Genomic DNA, 17,874 nt, shown 5'->3' with positions numbered 1-17,874 from the left:
ATAAAGTGGCCAACTTTGCAGCAAATAACTCTTTCAGAACTCACCATTAAATAGCACTATGCTATAAAGCTTAAATTGGCTATAACTACCCCATCAACTAACATATATACAGCTTCTTACCACCTACAGAACTATCAAGTATCTATCTGCTTATCCAGCACTAAATACAATTCTGCACAACTATGTTCTCAATTGGTCATTATAATCAATGACCAAAAACTCCTCACTGTGCACAAACTTATCAAATCTGCTTGCCATGGTCTGTTCTCCTACCATGTTGCTAAGGCCCAGAACTCCTTACCCATGTCCAGCAGGTCAACATCCTCCTTCAAGTCCTTTAAAACCATTTGTTCTTGCTCAACCATAGGATAAACTATATACTTAAATGTGGACAAGTACCTTTTCATATCTTACACCTCCTTACTCTCCCTTCTTCATACACATCTTACTAGAATCAATTTATTTTCCCTGAATCTCTTTCTAAATATGCTATAACCCCTTTACTCTCACTTCATATTGCAGTTCCTGTTTGTATTATACAAACTTGCACTTAATTTTTCTATAAACTGGTTAAAATTTCTCTAAATATCAAACCATCAATGTTTTCACGTTTGGTATCATTATTTAAACTTTAGATGCTTTTGTATTATTTCTGAAAACTGTAAAATTATTGTTTTTAAAATGCCTTTGTAATTCTTTGGGGTTTTTCTCTGTAGGCCTCCTCTGAAAATGGGTACCTACCCAGATGGACTTTCCCAGTAATAAAATGTCGATAAATAAATAAATATAGCATTTGAGTGGTACTGAATGCTCCATGTGAGGCATCTAATGACAGATATTGTAAAAAATGTTAAATGTCTATATATTTTGGTTTTAAAGCATTAGCAATTGCATCATTTGATGTAAATATTATGTAATTAATAATTTAGCAATAGCCTACTTCTGACTGTGTGTAATGATGGATTTACACACAGCTGGCATTTTTTAAATGCCTTTATTGAAGTATCACATAAGGGTGGAAATCCAAGTAATTAAACTAAGCCAACCACAAATAAATCCAGCACCAGCCACACATTGGTGTGGGTTACTACCTTTATACAAAGACATCATTTGAGAAAATATTTTTTTTCCTTTACTAAACAATGCTATTGCATAAAAAAACTTTGGTGTTCGCTCATTATTTATTTTATATTTGTTGACCGGGATAGTCCGACTGGATATATGTCCATTTTCAGCAGAGGCCCGGGGAGAAAAGCTCTAAGATAATAATACACATTGAACATTTAGTAAATGCTAGTTTCAAGCAGATTACAGTCATAATCAATACCAGCATTTAGCACATATAGTACTAACTTATTATAAAACACTTTAGAAAACATAACATTATTTTCAAAGTTATATATACATAACATTACATTCAGGTTAAAGACATATTGAGCAGCAGTTATACAATCGACCCATCCTGAAATCTGTTGTACATATATAGAATTTTTTTTTAATAAACATTTTTTTAAACTACAAAATGTTTATGTAGGCAGCAGTTTGTCCCAATGCTTGGGGTGCTCACCAGTATTCTTAATGTGCAGCTTCTGCCCTTCTAAGAGGCTACCCCATCTCAACTGTGTTCTTTGCTAACCTAAACTACACTTTGCTACCTAAAATCATGGAATTAAGGTGACTGGACACTAACAAACAGGTCCTCTCTAGGTTACAGTATTGGCTGCCTTCCTGACAGTTTCAGTGACCATCATCCTACCTAACTAATAAGACACAAGACTTCTTCTTCTTCTTCTTTCGGCTTTTCCCAGTTAGGGGTCGCCACAGTGGATCATCTGTCTGCTCATGATTGGCAGTGGAGTTTTACGGTGTTGAGTTGCCAGCCCAACCTTCTAACTCTCACAAAAACACCATATTGAAACACATCCACAACAAAAGACATTTCTCCCCTGAAGCCTTTAACTTTCTTCCACAACATTGCAACTGTGCCCCTCTAAAACAACTTCACCTTGACTCAGCAACTAAATACTTCAACAATACTTTCCAGGATATTCTAAATAGACAGGCACCCCTTAGGAAGATCTGTGTCAAAACAAAGCATCTACCATGGCTACTCAAAGAGACCAGGCAACTCCTCAAGGGGAGAGAGATGGAGCTTGGTCTCACTATCAAACTACTAAAAACCTATCCTCTTTAATCACCCACTGTCAATTAAGAAACTGAGCCAAACAGCAAATCCTAAATGACAAAAAGGCCTATTAAACAATGATCCAACAAACTCACCAAAACAATCCCCCAAAATTTTAAGGAACCATAAAACAACTCGTTAATCCTGGTCAGTTGACTACTCCATTTCCCACTACATCAGACAGCATAGTTACTCAATTTAACCAACACTTCATCAATTGAAAACTATCCCTAGTAAAAATCCACACCCAATACAAATTATTTTTCTATCAGGCCAATACAAACCAGTAATATCAAAAAGCTTCTACTCAAGCTAAAGCCCAGTACTCTCACTGCTGACCTACTCCTTAAAAAATTCCTCAGGATAGCATCAGGTGCCAATGCTTATCCCATCACTCTACTAATAAACAGATCCATCTCTGAACAATGCATCCACAAGCTCTGGAGAATTTCCTACATCATCCATCAACACAAAGGTGGCTCTTCAATCAACTTCTCTAAAATCCTTGAAAAAATGTATTCATGCACAACTCCTAAACTACCTAGTAAGTAATAACATGCTCTTTAATACTCAACATGGTTTTAGACCCAAACATAGCACCACAACTGCATTAATAAGTTTTACCGAAACCATCAAAGAGCTCAGAAATAATGACCAACTGGTATCTTCTATTTTCCTCAACATGTCCAAAGGTTTCAACGTGGTATCCCACAAAACCTACTCACAGAATTAGCCTCCTTAAATCTCTCTCAACCTGCTCTAGGAACACATCGATAACAGGCAGTTAAGTGGCAAAATGACCTCCCTACCATGCTTCCTATCTCAGAGGGGGTGCCACAAGGGTCCATAGTTGGCCCACTGTTATTCACCATTTTCACCAATAAGCTCTGCTCTGCCAAGCATCTAGCCACCATAGTAAAATATACTGATAACTCCACCCTGATCTGCTCAGCCTCAGCACTCTTAGAAAATACCCTCAAATCTTTCACTGATATAGAGAATTATATCACAGAATACAACTCATACTTAATCCAAACAAAACAAAAATATTCCTATACTCAAATCATAAATCAAACAACCACCTCCCCACTTTTGCCATATTCTCTTCCAATAAAACCAGAATTAAACCTGGTGAACACACCAAACTCCTCAGAGTAACAATAGACCAGTGTCTAAAATCTGACAAATGTCTAGCTCTTATCATCAAAGAGGTCCATGTGAAACTTGGCACTCTGTACAGATCCACACCATATCGTACTAATCCCACCTGACACACCATCTCTAGGACACACCTACTCTCCACCCTTCTTTATGCCTCCCTCTTTTCACAAACCTAAGAAAAACTGGTATAAACAAATTGGAGACATGCTATAATAAAATAGCAAATTCTGTACACCTCCCATCCAGAACTCATCACTGTTTTGCCCCACACATAGAAAATTGACTTGAATTGCCCAGTCTACTATCCCTGAACCAATTAAATACTGTCCACTCCCTAGTCTACCAAGCCAAAGACTGCCCTGCACTCAAAAAATTAATTCTACCATACTCTCACTCCAGAACTCTGAGTTCCTCTGACAAGTTTCTACTAAAAGTCGCAAAGTCTAACAATAGCTTTGGAGATCCTCTCTTCTCCAATCAGATATCTAAAAAATAGGATTCAGTGCCATATCACATTAGAAAAACCTCTAATAAGGCTAGATTTAAGATACTTCACAGGGACCACTTTGCCAACACCTGCCTATGCTCCTGTAATACTACAGGCTGACCTCACCCTACTTCCTCCTAACTCCAGACTCCCTATTTGTTGCTCCTTTCTTCACCTTAGTATATTAAGCCTTGCATATGATCCACTGACCCTCCTTCTCTCACGTCATTCTTTTCTTCTTCTCTAACTCTCATTTCACTTTTCGTTCTCTTTCTTGATCTCATTCTCACTCCACGTCTTCCCTTCATCCTACTATAAGTTATTGCGTCTCCTCAAATAGCATAATTATTGACTGTAACATAACCTTGCTTGTTCTAGAATTATATCTGCTGTCTTCTACTTTGTATTTACAATATTATTCTGCAGCTGAATCCTGTTTTTACAAGAAGTGTCAAAACTATCTATTTGGTACCAGCAATGTGTAATAATATTTGGAATGTATATTGAGCATTGTTGTATTGCATTCGTCCCCTATGGAACTTTTGTTACCCCTATTGCTGTACATATCTCTTTAAAATTATTCATTAGTCAACTTTCATCTCTGTTATATTTTTATTGTATTGGAGCTTCTCTCTCTGGGCATCCACTGAAAATGGACTATCAACCCAGTCGGAACTTCCAGGTAAACAAATTACATAAATACACACACATACACACACACACACACACACACACACACACACACACACACACACACACAGATATATATATATATATATATATATATATGTATATTAACATATGTGATATATATGTGGATCTACTTCAAATCAGCAAAAGCTGACATCATCAAAACACTAATCATTAAGACGAGTTTGCTGAACATGCTGGTAATTGAATACTGACAACATCGAATCTCGGAACATTGAAAAGAGGTTACTGACATGTAGTTAGTCACAGCACTATTAACATATCCGTAACTATGCCCTTTTCTTTATGGTAGTGAGATCTCAGAGTTGGTATATTTAATTTCCTTGGGTGTGGGGGGTGCAGGGAGCTTGCCCTCCTGCAAAAATGGTGTTATACAGTTATTGTACTGTTTTAATTACTTATTGGAGTCCTGTTCCTTTATGAACATGTAGAGTTATGGGAAGATTTAGTAGTGGATGTTGTGCTTGTGGTGTAGGGTGAGTTCTTTATTAATGTCCATAATTGGAAAGTTTTATTTGATTTATTGTACCATTTTTAGTTGGTAGCATTGTTAGATATATCCAGTGAGTTGTTTTTGATGTTCCGGGATTCAATGTTATCAGTATTCGATTATCAGCATGTTCAGCAAACTCATCTCAATGATTAGTGTTTAGCTGATATGAAGTACACACATACATTTAATGTGTTATTCTGAGGCCATTTATGTGGTCTCAGTGTGGCACTTCTGTACCATGTACTGGAAGACTGGAATTCGAGGAGAACCTGTATTTGTGCCTTAACTGGAGTTAGATCATCATAAATGAAGAGGGATGTTCAGGAAGGAAATATTACTTCACCTGCCAAGAATGGGGAGCACTGGAGAAAACTGTGTAATTGCGAGTCTCAAGTGGAATGCTTTGGGTGAGATTTAGGTTCATTTGTACCCTTCAAGAAATGTTTCTTAGCTAGATATTTAACATTTTTACTCAAACAGTGGAGAACCTGTTTTTATCTTTGTATGAATATAGGTTTTTGAAAATTGCTTTTGGAATCCTGAATAGAGCAAGCAAGCTAAAGAAAACCTATTATGAAATTACTTTTCTGATTCAGGGTCACAACACACACACACACACACACACACACACACACACACACACACACACACACACACACACACACACACACACACAAACACTAGAAAATTGCTGTCGGAGTATGAGTTCATTTATGAAGTTGAAGGCCTGTGCACAACTTTTATTTCCTTATTCATGAGAACATGGTATTTCATTATCAGTTTTCTCTCTTCAACAGAGCATTTTTCTGAGACTGAAATGGAGCTAACACAAAAGGATGTATAGAATCTGAAATGGAAACATGGAGTGCTGTGAGTGTCCTCCATGCATGTATTGTTAGGGCCAATGAGATATGCAAGCAGGATAATCAGAGGCAATTGTCTTCCTTACAAAACTGTCAGAAAAGTAGCATGTACAGGCTGTCTTCTTATTGTCTAGAAGCATAAAGAAGAAAATGCATTTGCTACAAAATATTATAAGCAAAAATGCCCCAACAGCCACAAATCATCTTGCCAGTGACCATCAGCAGAAAAAGGGATAGAAATGTGACCTCAACAGTGCAGTCTGGGCATATTTCATGCTGAATTTGGTGATCAGATAATTGACAAGTGTATTCCATAGCATAGGTATAAAATAATGCATGGCAGTAAATGCTGCTGATGCTTAGGATTAAAATGTGCTTGTGCTAAAGGTAGCCAGTAGTTTGCGAACAGTTTTAGAAGATGGTTATCTTACTTGGTTTGTAATATAGCACTGTGTGGCAAGCATGACAGAATATAAAATGAACTATGTAGCTTCAGATTACTGGTAAATTGAGATAGTATGATTTATTTACTAATTTCAATTCACATTTGTTAGTTGGGTAGGTGGGCGGGACCATATCCAGCCCAGCATATCTACTTGTGTTTATGCTAATACTCTTTGTTGACTAAATTAAAACTGCAGCTAGATAGCCTGATGTTAGCAGGTGGTGAACATTATGCAATCTATTATGCAACCTGATGTGCTATGTCTTACAGAAACCAGGCTAAAACCAGGAACTAAAAATGATGAGGTTATTCCACAAGGGTACAACATACTTAGACTCGACTGTAATACTAGGAAAGGTGGAGGAGTAGCAGTTCTGCTTAAAACCACAATAGATGTCACACTTGCCCCATAACAACACTCCTTGTTCAATAATGCAGAAACCCTAGTTAGCAAGTTACAGCTTAACAAAAGTATTTCATTATTCATTGCCTGCATTTATATCCCCTCAGGCAACAATGCAAATACCCTAGAAGACTTTCTCCAATGGCTTTCCAGCACCTACCCCAATGAAACTATGGTGTTAGGAGACGTTAATATTGACTGGAACAATTGTTCCTCTGAATCTCCCACCACCCATAAAAACCTTCACGGTTATACCCAACTTATATCCTCACCCACCAGAATAAATAAATCCAACTTCAAAGGCAGTATCCTGGACTAGATTCTTATCAACAATCACTCAGACCTGTATAACACAGGTACCCTCTCAGATGATATAAGTGACCACCTACTCACTTACATCATTAAGCATAAAGTAGATAACCACCACCAAGTTTTATATAAATCTATCAGAAACAACAAGAACTTTAACTCCACTGACTTTCAGAATGAACTCAGAGCATGCAATTGGGCCATACTTAAAGAACTTCCACTAGATGATACTGTAGCCTACTTTAATTCTAAATTCCTCTCCATTCTAGATTCCCACGCTCCTATTCGCACCCTCAGAGCCAAAACTAAGAATGCCCCCTGGATCTCTAAAGTAAACAAAAACAAAACTCATAGCAAGAAATAAAGCATGGGACAAATGGCGCAACTCCAAAGACCCACTTGACCATATTAAATTCCGACAGCTAAGAAATGATACCAAGAAAGCCACACTGTTAGACAAAAAAAACTTCTATCAAAACAGCAAAAACACCAGAACAAACCAAAAATATTTTGGGCAGGCATAAACAAACTGCTTCACCCTGGCCAAACCTCCACCCCTACTCCCTTAACTTGCTACCTTAAAAATCCAGAGGAAACTGCTAACATCATTAACAATTTTTTTACGAAAACCATCCATTAACTAGCTAGCCAAATACCTCACACCAGCTCCTTTCAAAGCTCCTCCATAACCACTACCCCACTCCCGTTCACCTTCCAACCTGTATCTACATCCACCATCCGATATCTAATTAACAACCTAAAGCCCACTACCATGGCAGCTGATCTCCTCCCACCAGAATAATTACAAAAAGGGGCAGATGCCATTGCATACCCTGTCTCGATCATAATAAACCGCACCTTGACTGAAGCCACTATGCCCTCTCTCTGGAAGGTTTCCCATGTCATTCCCCTTCATAAAGGAGGAAATTCTTTAGACCTCTCAAACTTCTGACCAATAGCCATACTATCACCATTGGCCAAAATTATGGAAAAGTGCATCCACAACCAACTGATGCACTGTCTCACCCAAAATAAACTACTGACCAGCTCTCAGCATGGTTGTAGGCCACACCACAGCACCATATCAGCCCTCCTATCCTTCTCTAACTCTATCAACATCAACCAAAACAATAACAAACTTACCTTTGCTTTCTTCCTAGATCTCTCTAAGGCCTTTGGTATGGTCAATCACCAACTGCTTCTCCGTACCCTGAAGGAACTGTCACTGAATAGTAGCACTATTAAATGGTTCCAATTTTACCTGTCTGATAGACAACAAGCAGTTTTATGGCAGAATACTGTATCCATGCATGTACCCATTACTCTAGGAGCCCCCAAAGGCTCCATACTAGGACCACTACTCTTCTCAGTCTTTATCAATGACCTACTCACCATCACTCCCAAGGCCACCTGCACCCAATATGCGGATGACTCTACTTTAATATGTACCGCCTCCTCCTCAACTGAGCTTATGACCCTAATCCAAAATACGTTCAATGATGTAGAAAAATGGTTCGCAAACCATCAGCTTCTATTAAACCCCAACAAAACTAAACTGCTCATCTTTTCTCCCACCTGCATATCCTCCTCACCATTCTTTACTGTAAGTTCCAACAATGGCACAATCATATCCCCAGATACTCACACAAAACTCCTCGGCATCACAGTCCATAATGCCCTAAAATATGATATCCATGTCAATAAAACCATCAAATCTGTCAACAAAAAACTGGGCTCCCTATACGGGATCAAAACCTTCCTCACTCCTTTTGCAAGAACCACTATCGCTTGGTCCCACCTACTTTCTACCCTCCTCTATGCCTCCCCCCGTTTCACTAACCTGAACCAAGCCATCCTTACCAAACTTTCTAGTTGTTACAACCATATTGCTAGATTTGCTACAGGTCCTACTTCTAGGACCCATCATTGTATCAACCTAACTCAACTAGGATGGCTGGAGTGGCCCAGTCTTCGATATAACCAACTTGTAATAACCCACAAAATACTTTATCAACCCAAAAAAACACCAGCACTAAATAAGATCATCAAACCATACAGCAAACTGCTGGTACAAACAACTAAGAGCATAAATGTGACTGGGGACTCTCTATTCGCCAACTCAGTAGGCAAAACTTGGAATATGCTACATGCCGAACTTACTCACCAATCCTCCTTAACCCAGTTCAAAAATAGCCTCAAACTATACTTCCAACAGCATTGGCAATGTCACTGCTTAAATCCCGCCTAATCACCACCCACTGTTCCTGCAAACTCTCCCTAAGCATGTCAATCATATACTCTAATAAGTGTATGAAGTCTTAATGGGACTTGGCCATAACTGTGTGTATTATTGCCTGAAACTGAAGCCACATGATTTTGATGTTGTCTACTATGTTTTATCTAAGTTTGTAACCCTACTGAAAACTGCATATTATACTTATCTCTAAATGTTTCTATTGTTCCTAATGTATTTGTACTCTGCTTTTTGGAGCTTTTCTCCCCGGGCCTCCACTGAAAATGAACATATATCCAGTCAGACTTTCCCGGCAAACAAATGTAAAATAAATAAAATAAATAAGTACCAGGACAAAAAAGTTGGTGGTATAAGTTGAAGAATATGAACTCTTTGATCTTGATTCAGTACTATAACTAGATTACCATGTAGCTGGACAAAGGCAGCTCAGATGGCAGAGCCAACCTCAACAACAGCAAGATATGTGGCTCTGTACCACATAAAAGTCAACTGTACAGAGTATAAGAGTTGAGAAAGTGTAAACATCTAACAAACTAGGTGCAAAAGTGACTGGAAGGGGATACACTGTAAGCAGCCAAGAGAAGCAGACAAAGAATAGAAGAGTGTCACATGATGTGGCGCAGTATTTGATGTTGGTGACTGATTCTCTTCATCATGTTTTCCCAAACATTATAATGGGTCCAAAAAGGTGTCATTATCTTAGAGAATGGCACCAAAATTGTAACAGTTGTTAAAGGTGGAATGACAAACCTGGAAAGGTATCAAAAAGGACAGACCAGTTATACAGAAACTGACAGCTCAGTTTTAATACAAATGTATGGAAGACACTAAACTTGATCACAGTATCTCCTAGGACGGGTACTCATTAGTGAAGGTGCCTCCTTGAGTCATTGTAAAGGAACATTGCTAGGACTGGTGTTAATGCCACCATTGTGTCACCAGGTGTGATGTTAAAAAATGTGGTATACAAGACAAATAAAATGTGGGGGTGGATCTACTATGAAAAAGGATGCTAAAGACTGAAAGATTTTCTTACAACTCTTTAAGAACCTGTGTGATTAGACAGAACAGTTTGTGCATTTCTGCAGATAGTAGAGTGTAGTCATATGTTAAGAAGGTCTTAATGAGGATTATATAAGGAAAGTGGGGAAGAAGTTATGTAACAGAATGATAAATTCAATTCTTTATAAGACTGTGGCTCTTGATTTTTTTTTTTTTGTGACCAAGTGTCACTGTCATTTCAGTTGTGACAAATGTTTGGATAGGCACATATAGATAGGGTGCAATATACTCAATGATCAGCCTAATAAGTGCTAGGTACAGTGGAATAATTAGTTTCCTGGACCTGGATGCTATACATTTTGATACAAGCTGTGCAATGATAAAGGGTTTTCTTACAGCATTGGATACATGGTGATCAAAGGACAGTTCAGTGTTGACATGGCCTTCCAGATCCCTAACTACAAGATCAATTTTTAGGGATGCATTGTTAATGTGATAGTTACAAGGTCTAATTATTGGAGTACAGTCTGACTAAACACCTGTGTGGATGAACTGATTGTATCATAAAGGTAAACTATCTGCTCCCTGCCTGCAGTATCTAACAACACTAGCCAAGGACAATGTCACTAAAGTAATATAATTGTAATGAGGAAAACAGGCTTCATGTTTAGACTTTATGGCACCAAGTGCTTGACCTTAGTGAGAGTACAGTGGACATGGTATGAATTTCCTCAATGTGGAGCTCGAGTTTCCTCTTGTTTAACTGTTGGATGCTCATTTCAGATACTATTGAAGCACAAATTGAATGTTCTGGAATGCCTGCAGCTTCAGTGCAACCAAGAGGATTCCTCTGCAATCTCTAAAAGCAGAGGCATAGTTCTCAACCTTCTAGTGTGGAACACTTCCTCTTGTAATGTGGAACAAAAGCACAGAATGTAGAACACTTACCTGTGGCTTGCTGACAACTTCAAACAGTAAGTTCCCAGTATGATTGCATATGCTACTTTATGCTTAATAAAAGCTGATTAAAGGAATTAATATGATTCAGTGTAGTTTTACTTAGCTATCTCTTAACAGAATTTTAACAATGAATTTATGACAGACTCTTACGAGGTACAAAATGAAACATGGGCATTCTTAGACTTAAAATGAGTAATGTCCCTTGTAATGAGCTGAACCTTTACATCAGGAGTTCAGTGGCAGTAGCTTACCTGCATTTTACATCTTTACCATCAAAGATTTATGGGCATGAAATAGGTTTTATACAAATACTAATGGAATTTAATGGATTTGCAATGGAGACCCATTAGTTTTTCTAACCATTTAACTGAAACATCAGTGGGTTGTTATACATATGTATAAAAAATAATAAGGGAATAAATAATAAATAATTAAGGTGGGAAGAAATACACCCATGGAAACAAGCTAGTTAGTAGGATGTCACATTATATTTACAGGTGTAACTATATTTAGTTAAGGATTTCCTATGGTGTAGCATTCAGAGGACTTTCAAAGGTGAATACTAGTATTTCTTAGCCCCCCTTAAAGTGGTGGGAGAGGCCCCCCATTTTTGTGAGAATCATAGGCATTGAATTAGCTAGTGGATTTATCAAAAGCTATCTAAATAATCTCATTAGTTAATTATGCATCTCTGTCTCTTATTTGATTCTATGAATTCCTCCCATACAAGTGCTGAAGGACACGTGGGGATGTCAAACCCATGAAACCCAAGGCTCTTTTCAGACTAAGATGTGGCATTCAATCAAGACTGAAACGAAGGTAGCGAAAGAAGACTATGGACTTGATTGATCCAGACACAGCCAAAAGCAAGGCATAGGATCCAGAAGGAGGCCCAATACTCCCATGATGCCTCTGTCAGAGTTCCAGAAGCAATCCCAGAATCAGAAGGTAATGAGGATGTTTGAGGGAAAGGGTTCACCTCTGATGTTAAAGGGTAAGGACCTGAGAAGTACTTGTCTGAATTTTTACACTCCTTGAATGATAAAGGTAGGGAAAGGAGTTTTGAACTAGTTTTAGAGAGGAGTTTTGGTGTCTCACCAGCCACTTACACAGGTCCCTCCCAAGGGTTCCAGCTTCTCGATTTGAATCAAGTTCCCTCATTAGGTTCATCACAGACATCAGTTCCCCCCTCCAGCTGTTGATTACAGACTTAAGGATCCAGACCTTAATGAAGCTCAGTTCCTAGCTCTCTTAGCTATGAATTTCTCTCCTGGATACATCCTGTCGTGGTCTCACATTACCGTTCACGTCCTTGTGAATACTAAAGGGAAAGCTATATAGGGAGATTTCACTGAAGTCTTTGACTAAAATGATGTGGAAGGCATTCAGAGATTATTGAGGTTAGCAACATTAAATCTAAAGACTTCGTTGCAGCACTCACCTCTCTTAGTAAGAAAGCCTCGACCACATCAGTAACCAGGAACTGTGACAACTGGGTTTTGGGTTTTGTGGTTTACATAGCCATCATAATAGAGAAGGACCCTAGCCCTGCCCTGCTATTGTTGGCTTGTTTTTGCTCCATTAGAGAAGCTCACCAGACTTCTGGAGGAGGGGCATGGTCATGGTATGTCCAGAGGTTCAGGAAACTGCAAGCCACAGACAAAACCCTCAAATGGGATAATCCAAATGCCAGTATCTGGCTCGGCTTCATGCTGGACAAATCTCACTCTAGGCACAATGACCCTCCACTGGATAATTGAAAATGCTGGATCTTTAAAAAGAGTAAATGTTTCTGGCCCACATGTATGTTCTCCCACTTCTGCTCCTCTTGTGGAAAAGGAGACCACACATCTAGATATTTACTCATCCGATCCTCCATCTACTCCTTGGTAATAACACCTTCAGCAAGAGACAGGAAGACCCTTCTAGAGGGAGACATCTTTTTCCTAGTCAAAGAGGTAGTCTTTCATGGGTTCAGATATGTCTACATGCTATCACAGTTGCCCAATCACAGTATATTGGATTATGGTATTCCTGTCATATCACCCGATAGGAAAGCAAGCTAATTTCTGATCAAAAGTTTTTCTTCAGGTTTTTCATTGGGTTCCTAGGTTCTTTGGATTTCAAGGTATCTTAAGAATTTCTCTTCCATGTAAAGCAAAAATTTGAAGCATTGAAACTTTTAGAGAAACAAGCCCTAGCAGGTAGGCTCATCAGCCATTTCAATCACCTTACATGGACCAAATTTAAGATATTCCCCCATAGTCCTAGCCCTGAAGAAAAAAGCCAGGGAGTATCAATTGACCCACTATCTCTCACACCCAGCTGGCATATCAGTCAATGATTTTACTGACAAACAAAAATCCAGAGTTCAACCTACATCTTTAGACCAGGCTGCACAGGCAATTAGGGAGTTCTTGGACCTTTAGCTGTGCAAATTAGATATCCAGGCTGCTTTCTTCCTCCTTCCCATCACCCTAGGTAATATTCCATTTTGGTGACCATTTCTTTTTCAACACAACCATGCAATTGGCTGCTCCATGGCTTGTGCAGCTTTTGAAACCTTCAAATCTGCCCTGCAATGCTGTTGGCAGCGAAAGGTTGCACTTGAAATCTATGTCCATTACCTAGATGATTACTTAATAATAAGTGAAGGGAGAACAGGGGCAATGGAGGGCATGAATACTTTCATTGATCTCTAAAACACATTGGAAATTCCTTTGGCTGAAGAAAACATGGAGGGCACCATGCAGAGCATCACATCCTTAGAGTTACTTATTATTGTTCTGGCTTCCTCCTTCAGGCTTCCTACTGAGAATCTTCTTTAACGTTGAACATCTATTCTTAAGAAGTTGGGATCTTGGAAGTCGATATTAGGGACATCATGCAGTTTCAAGGGCTATTTAACTTTGAATGCTGAGCCTTTTGCCTGGGCAGGACTTTTCTCAAATCACTATCTAATCCACTGAAAGGTGGAAAAATTAAGCGTCATTAGGTGAGGATCACCAGCAGGATCAAAGAAGAACTTCATCTGTGGAACACCTTCTTGGTCAACTTCATTGGGGTCATGTTTTGTCAAAGTCGTGGGTTTCCTCTGTTGAGCTTCAGCTTTTTGCGACATAGCAGTGGGTATAGGCATGGACAGTAACTTCCAAGGGAGAAGGTTTACAACAAAATGGCCTGCCTTCTCAGATGAAGACAGGAAATCAGACATCACCATTTTAGAGGTCTTTCCCATTTGTGTAACCAGGTTCATTTGAAAAGAACATTTAACTAACAGGAGAGTGTCATTCTACTCTGACAAACTTTCAGGGCTACAGGCCATTGACAAGAGGTCATCTAAGTTTAAGTGAGTTCAAGTTGCTAGTTCATGTAAGTTTACAGATCAGTTTGTGCTTTCCTAGCCACTGTGTTCTAGGAAAAGATAATCACATAGCTAACAACCTTTGCCACTTCCAGGTTTAGGTTCATAGGTCATTACTATGCCAACAACCCTAGAGGCCTTTTTAAACCTAGTCATGCTTCCCAATGGTGAGAATAAAACCCTGTATATTGTGACTGCAAGGCAAACACCATATGCATTATGCCGACCCCCAACACAAATGATGAATGAAAGACTCAAACCATTTATCCATACCACAGGAAGTTGTACATTAAGAAGTCAGAGCTTTAGTCCTAACTGTCAAATTAACAACAAGATTTCAACAGCTGGATCTAGATGGAGCTACCATCAATGCCTCCATTCCTCCAGACGTCTGGCTCATTGCCAAAGAATAATTATGGCACTTTTCTTCAGTTCTTGGTCTCCAAACACAAACGGGTCTTATTCCTCCCACTTGCATGCATTTGCCACACCCCCTCAGTCATTGGAATCTCCCTTTATTGCTGCATTTCATATATCATAGATGCTTGTTGAATGACACTCCTAGCACAATTTAGATGCACCTAGCATCTCTGGGCTGGTTGGCCTGTTTCTTGAGTTTCCATGTTTTTTTCTGGTCAATGGATGACTGTCAGGGCCCTGAAGGTTTGAGAAGTTTTCAGGGGCTCCATTCAGGATTTCAGAAAACTCATTGTGCACCACCTCAGGTGTATCATTAATGGCATGTATCTTCTGAACAACAATTTTTACTCTTTCATCCTCTGGGCCACCCTATTTACTTGGCTGTATGCTGGCACTTTCAGTCCAGTGAAGTACTTGATTCCTTGCATTTCGGGGGACATAGTGGTAAATTCCAAATTTTATTATGGTTAAGAAATAAAAGACAGGCTGGAAAGGACAAGAAATCCATCTGGTCAAATGCAGCTCCACTGTTATCTGTCCTGTTTCATTGAACCTCCTCTCTGCACAGGGTAACATCCAAAATTAATCCATCCAGTCCCATTTTCAGTAATAAGTCTGGCCATCCTATTTCTGTCGAGAAAGTCAATTGTACATTTAAAAAGGCCCTTTCGTGTCTAGGCATTTCCTCCCAAGGCTACTCCTCTAATAAGGTTGACCTCTGACCTAGCAAACAAGGAGCATTCTAAAGACAACAGGGAAGTGGTGACCCAATGCCTGTCCTGTGTATATTAAGCAGTAAAATGATTTACTTTTTAGGGGGAAAAGTTACTTTGGATTCTGAGACATTCTTTTGTTCAAGGAGAGGCTTGGCAAGCATCCTGCCAGCCTTCCAGATCCATGTTTTTCTGGAATCCTAATATGACCTTCCAGAGTTGTCTTAGTTGCACTTACAGGACACCTGGTGCCATTTATCTTTGAATGCAGCTTTATCAATGGCTTTGATCATACACATAGTATATGTGGAAATTAGTTTATTATTGTTCCAAAGAAAATTTTACTGGCCAGAATTCTCACTGGCTTGCACAGACTGTGCTTTCTTCATTTGGATATGGTGCTTTTTTTTTGAGTGACCATCCTTTCACATTTACACTGGAGAGGTGCCATCCAGGTTCTTCAACAACCATTGTGTGACTAGAGCAGCTATGCATTTTGTTTATTATGTTATTGAGTACAATAATCTGGAGAATACAAAGACTTTTTATGATACTGAGGGAATCCACTTGAAGGAGCTAGGCCTTGACTTATTTAACTTACAGCTGACTTCTGCAGTTCATGATTATTTTAATTTAGTTAAGTAGTCTTAAGTGATTTCTTATTTTAAGGCCTGTGTACCTTAGAGGCTTGGCGGTGGGGGAAAGGTTTACCCCCCTTGTCTTCTCCCATTAGCTGTCAGCAGCCTCTTGATGGACTAAGAGGTCAGGATTACCTATGAGTTTTGATTTAGGCAATTTATAGATAGGCTTAGAGTTAACTCTTGGGTTCCTGGTTACATCATGTCTGACGAGGCTTGAGGTTAAACACCCGGATTCTATCTGGTAGCTGGAAAAGGTCTGGTAATGCTAACTGTCTGATGTAGTCACTGCATGTTATAACTATGCAATTTTCAGGTTCTTAATTGGTGGTTGGGCACTGTTATTTTAAACAATTTGTTGCAATAAAGTGGTCTCAAGAGTATTATTTGTCATCTGACTCAACTCTAGTGTACAATGTAAATTGTTACAGAAGAAATGTTCACATTGTTTACAAATGCTTCACGTGTTAATTTATTTCATCTCTCTGATGAAAAAAAATGCACTTTCTTTCACAGCTTATGGTATTTGAAATAGAAACAGAAATCTTAATTTTTTACCATAAATTCAGCTTGCAGAATATCTGATGAGCTAAGGGACAAAACGTTGGGATTAAACTAACATCTGAGATTTGCAATGGCATATCTATTGTCTGTTTTATATTCACTGGTAATGCAGCATATGGACAGCAGTAATAATTAATATGCTGATCAAACAATATGTTATAAAAAATATCTGTATAACTAGATTGTGTGCTTGCAAAATATTATGGAGACAACATTCTTTGCTTAAAATGGCTTGCAAATCTCTCTCTCTCTCTTTCTTTCTTTCTCATCATACTGAAATTTGAATATAATAATCTGCTACGCTTTCAATGTGCTAAAGCATGATCGTCAATTAATAGTCTTTAAAACAGCATCTATTATAATAGGGAATAATTATGTTATAGGATGCCTTCAGAAGTGCTACAATGCACATTTAGTTTTACTGTCACATTTAATGCATCACTTAGAACAAAGTACTTAATGAAACAGTTAAAGCTGTTACATTCCAAGCAAAAGGTTATATTGCTGAAACACATGAAATCACTAAATTGCTTTGTAATATGTAAAAAATAATTAATGTTAATAAACTGCTTTTATAAGAAAACTGAGGTTATATGGCATTAGCATTGTTTTGAAGGAGTTATATATTGTTATTACATCAAAATGGTCATTTATTGAGCATGTTAATAATTTATCTTTGAAAAAAGTTAAGTATACACCTCCACGAGCATAACATTAAATGGCTTAGTTCCTCTTTAAACATCAGAATCTATTACCTTACATATCATTACATTTTTGGCTTTTTCAGATAATGTAAGGATTAATGGAGTTTGTAACTAGTAAAACAAAGAGCCTAAGCCATTTCTTAACAGCTGTATACATATATATATATATATATATATATATATATATATATATATATA

The 17,874-nt window shown here is 38.4% G+C and overlaps 1 protein-coding gene across 8 annotated transcripts in view; it reads right to left on the bottom strand.

Moving 5' to 3' along the window:
• The window catches only part of CNTN5 (contactin 5), a 5,719,910-nt gene that overhangs the window by 1,790,401 nt on the left and 3,911,635 nt on the right, over positions 1–17,874 (bottom strand). The window lies entirely within an intron of this gene.

This window comes from Protopterus annectens, chromosome 5.part0, assembly GCF_019279795.1.
Source record: "Protopterus annectens isolate FY-2018-M chromosome 5.part0, PAN1.0, whole genome shotgun sequence".
NCBI lineage: Eukaryota > Metazoa > Chordata > Ceratodontiformes > Protopteridae > Protopterus > Protopterus annectens.
This window is presented reverse-complemented; position numbering and strand designations above follow the sequence as displayed.